This window comes from Podarcis tiliguerta (assembly GCF_965153285.1).
Source record: "Podarcis tiliguerta genome assembly, chromosome: 1".
NCBI lineage: Eukaryota > Metazoa > Chordata > Lepidosauria > Squamata > Lacertidae > Podarcis > Podarcis tiliguerta.
This window is the reverse complement of record NC_139534.1, coordinates 53,434,575-53,442,972: the sequence shown is the minus strand read 5'-3', so window position 1 is coordinate 53,442,972 and position 8,398 is coordinate 53,434,575.

Sequence of the window (8,398 nt, the reverse complement as noted above, 5' to 3'; positions counted from 1 at the left end):
ACCTTCTCTCCCCCCCCCCCCCAAACACATGCACAGGTTCTCTTCAGATTTGAGCAACACAGAGATCAGCAGGAATAATAATAATAATAATAATAATAATAATAATAATAATAATAATAAATTTATTTATATCCCACCCATCTGGCAGGGTTTCCCCAGCCACTCTGGGCAGCTCAGTATTAGTTGTGGATCCAGCTAGAGTGCTAAATAATCCCTTTTCAGGGGTGAAACTAGGCTCATTTTCACCCAGGTCAAAGACCCAGTTTGGCATACACACACCTGATGTGCATTCGCGTACACACATCACAAGCTGGGAGCCTCAATGGTGCCCCTCTGGAGGTTTCACCTGGGACAAAAAACCTGGCTAGCCCCCCTATAGCTATGGCTCTGCCCTTTTTATGCCTATCTTGCATTTCCAGTACAATGGTACCTCAGGTTAAGAACTTAATTCATTCCGGAAGTCCGTTCTTAACCTGAAACTGTTCTTAACCTGAAGCACCACTTTAGCTAATGCGGCCTCCTGCTGCCACCGCGCCACTGCTGTGTGATTTCTGTTCTCATCCCGAAGCAAAGTTCTTAACCCGAGGTACTATTTCTGGGTTAGCAGAGTCTGTAACCTGAAGCGTATGTAACCTGAGGTACCACTGTATTTAAAACTATGATCATTCAAATGTAAGGAGGAGGAGAGATTTTGCTCAACAAAGGGGAATTATTGTGCGCTTGGAGAGAAATTGATAACAACTGAAGCGGACAGAGGAGTAGGGTTCCAACCTGGGTTCATTGGAGTGGAGCCTAGGACCCTGAGTGGTTCTCTTTCTTCAGGTTAGTTCTTGGTTTCTTTTTTTGTGTGCTCCTCCCCAAATAGGCATTGTGTGTGGGCTGACATTCATCTCTCTTGTTTAAGAAAATCTGCCTCCAATTTTTCCTCTCCTGAAACTGAAGGGACTGAAATCTTTGTATTTCTCAACATGAGCAGGCCAGCTTGTGTGACAGCATTAGTTTTAAAATAGCTGCATTTTCCTTTTTCTATGAACAGGCAAGCTTTACAACCGCAGTGCCCCATCTGCCCTAATGAACCAGTCTTCATGGGATGCACATAAAGGTCTTCATGTGAGACACCAAATCAAGCTCTCAGTTCAGAAAACCTGGGAGAAGAACCTACGCAGAAACAAAGAGGTGGGGAAATTTAAAAATTGCTTCAAAATAAGTTTAACCCATCTTCTCCAAGATTCAGAAGGAAACTGCAACTTAGGGTAATGCTTACATGTATCTCATGAAGTGTTCTCTAGTGACCAGTGCTTTTTTCTTAAAAAAATGTTTAGGGGTACTCCCCTTTTCCTACTCATATTGAAATACTGCCCCTCAATGAGGCCAAACTTAGATTCACAAAATGTTTAGGGGTATGCATACCTCTGTGTCCCCCCAGAAAAAAAGCACTGCTAGTGACTATTCCACAAAAGTTTGTGTTATAATGCAAATGTGAGTCTTTAAGGTGCCACAAGGCTCTTGGCTGTTACTGAAGAAGATGCTAAAGACCACAGACATGGTTGCTGCAAAACAAAGAATGAGAGCTATTTGATTATCCCCCTCAGAACAATTTGAAGCCTTCTGCAGAACTGTAGTCCAACAGGCAGAGCAAATAGCTGCAGACATGTGAGAAACTGATTGATGTACAAGGATTTCAAGGCAGAATAGTAGAAATGGAAAAGCAAGTGGTGCATTTAAATCAACATATTTTCTTCCTCTTTTAATGTTTGAATTAGTGTGTTTTTAAAATATACAACACATACTACTACAACAAAAGCCCTAATCCACCCCTCCCCACATATGACTGATTAATGGTATTAGAGTGAGAATTATCTTTTCAATGTAACATATAAGCACAGTCCAGGAAAATCTTATGGTGCTCCAGTTTGTTCATACAGATGGTGAGGAGTACACTTAAGATACATTAAATCATGAAGATCATATTTAAATCAACATTTTTGTTTATCTTCTACCCAACTATAAATTGTCATTAAATTCCTCCAATAAAACGCTGTGTGTTATTTATTAGACACGTGTTGTTTAAGTGTTGCTGTCTGGATAAAAAGTAGGTAGACATTTTAGTCTCCTGTACTTGCTCAAGCCATATTTACAACAAAAATACAAATCAATATTTTAATTTCCTTTAGATGTGCAGACCTCTACCATGTTGCAATAAACCCAATAGTACAGGAAATTATTCACAGAGACAACAGCTCCCAAAAGAAGCACGGGCATAATCTAGAGCTGTAATGAGCTAACTGTCACAGAATGGGACACAGGAAGTACAATTCAATCAATGGGAAGTGTGTAGTAGTGGTCACAACTGGACCAAATATTCTCTTGAAAGGCTCAGAGGATAAATCCTTAGACCTGCAATCCAAAAGGATCTTATGTGTTGTGGATCCAAATTGCTGAGCAAGTTAAAGGTGTCCATATTCAGGCTGCTGTCACGAAATTCAATAAAAACAAAAGAGGTTTTGTTCTGTTTATGAAGCTTTTGCTCCACAGTTCAAAGCAGGGGTGGGAAATATTTTCTGGCTGGCGGGCCAGATTCTTATCTTCCCACTCCTGAAGGGCCAAATTTGACAGGTGGGTGGGGCCACCTACCTGTCAGTGACCTCTGCACTTTGGAGCAGCAGGGCAGGAGGAAATTCTAAACTTTATTGGAAAGTGTAGACTAAGGTAAAATAATTTAATTTGAAATCTGTAAGAGGTGGTGTTCTATTTTTAGACTGATAACACAAACGTTGGAGAATATAAATATCTTTAAGCAAGAGCAGAAGGATGGGACACACCAGGTGCAATAATCTTGCCAAACTAATTGCTTTAACATGGAGAACAAGAAGCTTAGAAATGCCATGAATGCTGTTCAGTTGAAAGGTATTCACTGGTTTATGTAAAAATGGATGGCATAACTAACATTCTTGGTATTGAGAAGCTGGGAGTTAAAATAATATCACCTTCTTTTGACTGACACTGATAGCCTTTGCTGCCCTATGGTAAGTGACTGTGAAGTAATTATAGAAATTCCTCTGGCTGAGATTATTCAGCAGTTACAGATTTTCTCATCCTGACACAAAGAATACCATATATCTTCCACATTTATCAGCGATAGTGAAATTCCACGTTTTAAAAAGCTTATGAAATGTACAGTAGCTTAAAGTAGTGGTAAAAAAGAGCCTAAGTAGCTGTGCAGATTTATTTGTTTATACACAATTGCCCCATTTTAAAATAAAATTAAGAAATCCCCCCTGCCAGCACCAATGTGTATTGGACAGACATGTTTGTTGTTCACAGCATAACATAAAATTTGACCAACCTGTTTAGCAATTCAGTGTTAAAATAAGACGCTTCCTTTCATGCTATCTTTAATGTTGATGTTTTGTGTCATGAGAAGCGCCTATTACATGAGAGGGATGTCGAATGCAGGTGCAGACTGTGAGCACGCAGCCAGGTTTGTTATTAAAGGTAAAGGTAAAGGGACCCCTGACCATTAGGTCCACTCGTGGCCGACTCTGGGGTTGCGGCGCTCATCTCGCTTTATTGGCCAAGGGAGCCGGCGTACAGCTTCCAGGTCATGTGGCCAACATGACTAAGCCGCTTTTGGCGAACCAGAGCAGCGCATGGAAACGCCATTTACCTTCCCGCCGGAGCGGTACCTATTTATCTACTTGCACTTTGATGTGATTTCGAACTGCTAGGTTGGCAGGAGCAGGGACCGAGCAACGGGAGCTCACCCCGTCACGGGGATTTGAACCGCCGACCTTTTGATCGGCAAATCCTAGGCTCTGTGGTTTAACTCACAGCGCCACCCAGATCCCTTAGGTTTGTTATTACATGCCTGCAAACTGAATGATAGTGTAGAAAGCAAGACAGTAATCATTATCATTACTATTTTAGTGTTTCTATGCAAGTTTATTTATTTAGCGTTTTCATTTAGGAGCCTTGATGTTTTCTGTTTCTATAGTCTCCATTTCTAGAGGAGGTGACCAAGATGAACCAAGTGTTCTAGATGCGGTAAGCAAAGTGAACAGATTACATTCAAGTTTGGTGGCATAATCTGAAATAGACCCATTAATAGTTTTCTCAGAGTGGCTGAAACTTTCCCAGTTATGTAATGTTTGAGATAAAAGTGTGTCCTTGGCCTGCTAGTCTCCTTAAGCATTACAGGTATTAACTGTCATGCAGTCTCCATCTGCTTCGTTTCCTCCCCTGTCAACAATCTGAAACGATTCATTCAAAATAGAACAGCAGTGTAAGGAAGGTGTCGCTTGTTCTCATGCACCTTGTTAGTCACATGGAGCTGATCCTCTGTATATTTTCTGAGGGCTCATGCATATGCAATATTGCTTGAACTACAGATATAAAAGTCTTCCTGTGTACATTGAGCAGCTCAGAGAACGCTCCTGCTTTTGGCAGAAGTGAGGTCACTGTCATAGAGATCTGCCATAGCAACCAATGTGAGTACTGACAGATTCAAAGAAGGAACACTCATGTCAGTCATTATGGAGCTTAAGATGCAAAAAGAGAGATATATTTGCACTACTGAGATCCTAAACATACTTATTCTAAAGTAAGCTCCGTTGTTTGCAATAGGGCTTACTCTGAGATACATGTGCATAGAGTTTCGGCCAATTCAATGACTCCATTCTCATAATTTTCAATGACTCCATGCTCATAATTTTGTCAATATATAACTCTATTCTTAAGGAGTAAGCCAGTGCTTGCTTGCTTGCTTGCTTGCTTGCTTGCATCATGTAATGCAATGATGTCATTTTGAGTTTGCTTGCCTTTTAATCTGCTTACAAATATGTACTGAGAAAGGTGGGCCTTCTTGCCTTGAAGTTGATCTATGACAAACAGAGAAATGTGTTTATCAGGCTATGTATTGTGCAGCCTTGATAAAATATTACACCTTTTCTCTGCCTCTGCTCTCAGTCTGTAACTTGTAGATTAGCAGCTCTGATCCTCTGCCTTAGGATGCTGCTTTGGGAGTAATACCAAGAGTAGCTCAGGATGGGAAGAACTTGTCAAGGGGAGAAAATATGTTGATTATCACACGCTTATTCTGAATCCTCTTGAAATCAGCAATCATTCACTGCTGCTAGCTTCATACTTGGCTAGCAGAGCACATATCTAGCGGATTACATATGTAGCAAAATCCTGTTTACTCAGAAGAAAACCCCACTTATTTCAACTGAATTTGGCCACAATTCTGTTCACACTTTCTGGGAGTAAATCCCACTGAACTCAATGTGACCTACTTTTGTGTAGTCCTGCATACCACATGACCCGGAAAACTGTCTGTCAAACGCCGGCTCCCTCGGCCTGAAAAGGGAGATGAGCACTGCATCCCATAGTCGCCTTTGACGGGAATTAACCATCCAGGGGTCCTTTGGCTTTACCTGTGTTGTAAAACCCTGCCCCCACCCAGAGTGTTCATTGCACTTTTCCACATTTTATGTCATTATTTATTTTTTCCATTGTCACAGTGCCTAACTCTCTCCCCACCCCTTGATGTTCTATGCAGTGGTGTCCAAACTTTTTTCAAAAAGGGCCAGATTTGATGAAGTGAAGGGCCGTGAGGGCCGACCAAAGGGCCAACCAAAGTTGTTAACCATTTTTTTATTATTATTGAGCTTTTTTAAGGATTTTACCCCAGGAAATAAACTGCCAGATTAAATGGACTTTGGACACACCTGTTGTATGGCGCATTTCATGAAGACCCCATCCTGCTTAGAATACACACAGGGTGTATTTACTACCTCCAGGCCAGAAAATAAAAATAATCAGTACTTTTAAGGGAAAGTATTTCAATACTCAGTGCTTTTAACAGGAAAACAACCACAGGCACAGAGATCAATCAGGAAGCAAAAGAAATAAAATTCAAACAGAATGTTGGCTTAGAATGGGTTACATTCACATGCATTGCCTGGGAATTATAATTTACATACACCCCTAGTCAAACAGGCTATAGCACTTTAGCCACATACAGCAAAGCTTCTTTCTCCTTTTGTCCTAAGAAAGTAGCATGCATAGAATTAAGATACTGACAAACCAGATCTGTCAGTTTAGGGACCTGGGGCAAACTTAAGAGAAGAAAAGAAGCAAACAAAAGCAAAGGTGCAAAACGGGTGACATCAGTTCTAACCAATCTCAGACCTTCCTCTCAAGGTGCTCAATGAACGTAAAATATTTACATTTCCTAAAGCATGAAATGTCAACTAGTTTCCTTGACATTCACAAGTTACAGGGTTGGACAGATTTTAAGGCTGCTGTCTTGCTGATCGTAAAGCCTGTTGAGATCAATTGGATTAAGTTTGAGTAAGTGTGAAATTAAGTTGGATTTCCCATCTCTTCTAGCAAGAGCTTTGGGTAACTGCTTATATAATTGATTGTCCATTGATTTGGGCAGGGAAATCAATCGTTCAGGAAGGACACAATTTAACATTTGACAATCCATAGGGTTTATAAAAAATGATTTCTAAATTATACTCTTGGCATAGCAAGCTGCTTATGCTTCCTTCTCCCCACTCCATTGCAAGTTACCTTTCATTTAACTGGGTATGTATGTGGTTTATATGCTACTCATTATATAACACACACAGAGAGACATACATGGCAGCCCTGTTTAGGGAAGTTTTTAATTTTTGATGTTTTATTGTATTTTTAATATTTTGTTGGAAGCCACCCAGAGTGGCTGAGAAAAGCCAGCCAGATGGGCGGGGTATGTATGTATGAATAAATGAATGAATGAATGAATGAATGAATGAATAAATATTATCATCATCATGGCAAACACTCATATTTCTATGGCAATCATAATTTTACAAGTTGGAACTGCAGTGTGGAGTGCTGCTGTTCAGGTTCCAGTCAGCTGGCCATGCTCTCTTCCAAAATCTTCCATTCCATCCACCTGTTTTCCCACCCTACCCCCTGAACAGCCGGCATCTCATAGCCACTGAGAGAGTCTCCCTCCATTACTGCCCTTTCTCCTGAGCTGAGTCTCCAGTTCTGAACACAGCCCTAAGGAACTCTGTCTGATCCTCAAATATAACCCTCAATTTCCCACCCCCTCAACTTTCATGTGTCTTTTGGGGATGGGGAGTGAATAAAGAATTACCCAAGCAAATATGCCTATAAAATCCTTCTGTGTTCAGGGAACAAGAGAAGTTACAGAGCTCTCTGACCTTAATTTCATGCAAACAAGGTGTATCCTGAGCAGATAACCACAGAGAAATTCGGTCCCTCGTTTATCCCCGATACCTGCAAACTGGATTTCTCTTTAGTTATCCATGGCAACCAGGGCTGGATTTAGGTTTGATGAGACCCTAAGCTACTGAAGGTAATGGGGCCCGTTATATGTCCAGCTGTCCTTTGTCAACAACAAATTGTCACTGCTTTTGTGTGTTGAATATATGCTATATGGTAATTTATGGACCTAATAGGTATCTGAAGCTATTTGCACATAACAAAATATGTATTCTATCAAAGTAATTGTTGAACTGAAATACAATTAAGAAGTATATTAATGGTGAAATACAATTAAGAAGAACTGTGCTAATATTGACATAATTACCAGTGATATTTTAGGGAGCAGGCTAAGGTAAAGGTAAGGGGACCCCTGACCATTAGGTCCAGTCGTGGCCGACTCTGGGGTTGCGGAGCTCATCTCGCTTTATTGGACGAGGGAGCCGGCGTACAACTTCCGGGTCATGTGGCCAGCATTACTAGGCAGCTTCTGGCGAACCAGAGCAGCACATGGAAACACCGTTTACCTTCCCACCGGAGTGGTACCTATTTATCTACTTGCACTTTGACGTGCTTTCAAACTGCTAGGTTGGCAGGAGCAGGGACCGAGCAACGGGAGCTCACCCCATCGCAGGGATTCGAACCGCCAACCTTCTGATTGGCAAGTCCTAGGCTCTGTGGTTTAACCCACAGCGCCACCCGCGTCCCCACTTACATCATAGGAGCCTACAAAACACAAAACACTGTTGCTGTATGTAGGTTTTATTTTATTTGTTTTTTATCTTATATTTTGGAAATGTACATCCAGGTGTTTTTTTTCTTTAATTTTTTTGGGGGGGGGCCAAGAGAGTGGGGTCCTAAGCTATAACTTGTTTAGCTTAAACGTAAATCCGGCACTGATGGCGATGGAAACTCGTGATTCTGCGCCCGCTCCCGAGCTTCTCACCCCATCTTACTCGGCCTATGTTCCAGGGTCACGCCCCGGCTTTGGCAACAGGCGCCGCGGCTTGGCCTGCTCGCCTTCTTTTGAGCGGGCCGCCTTCCCTTCTTCTCCGCCCCTTCTGTTGGTTGTTAGGCACGTGGTGCAAAGCGAGCACGCCGGCTGGCTGGCGAGCGCAAT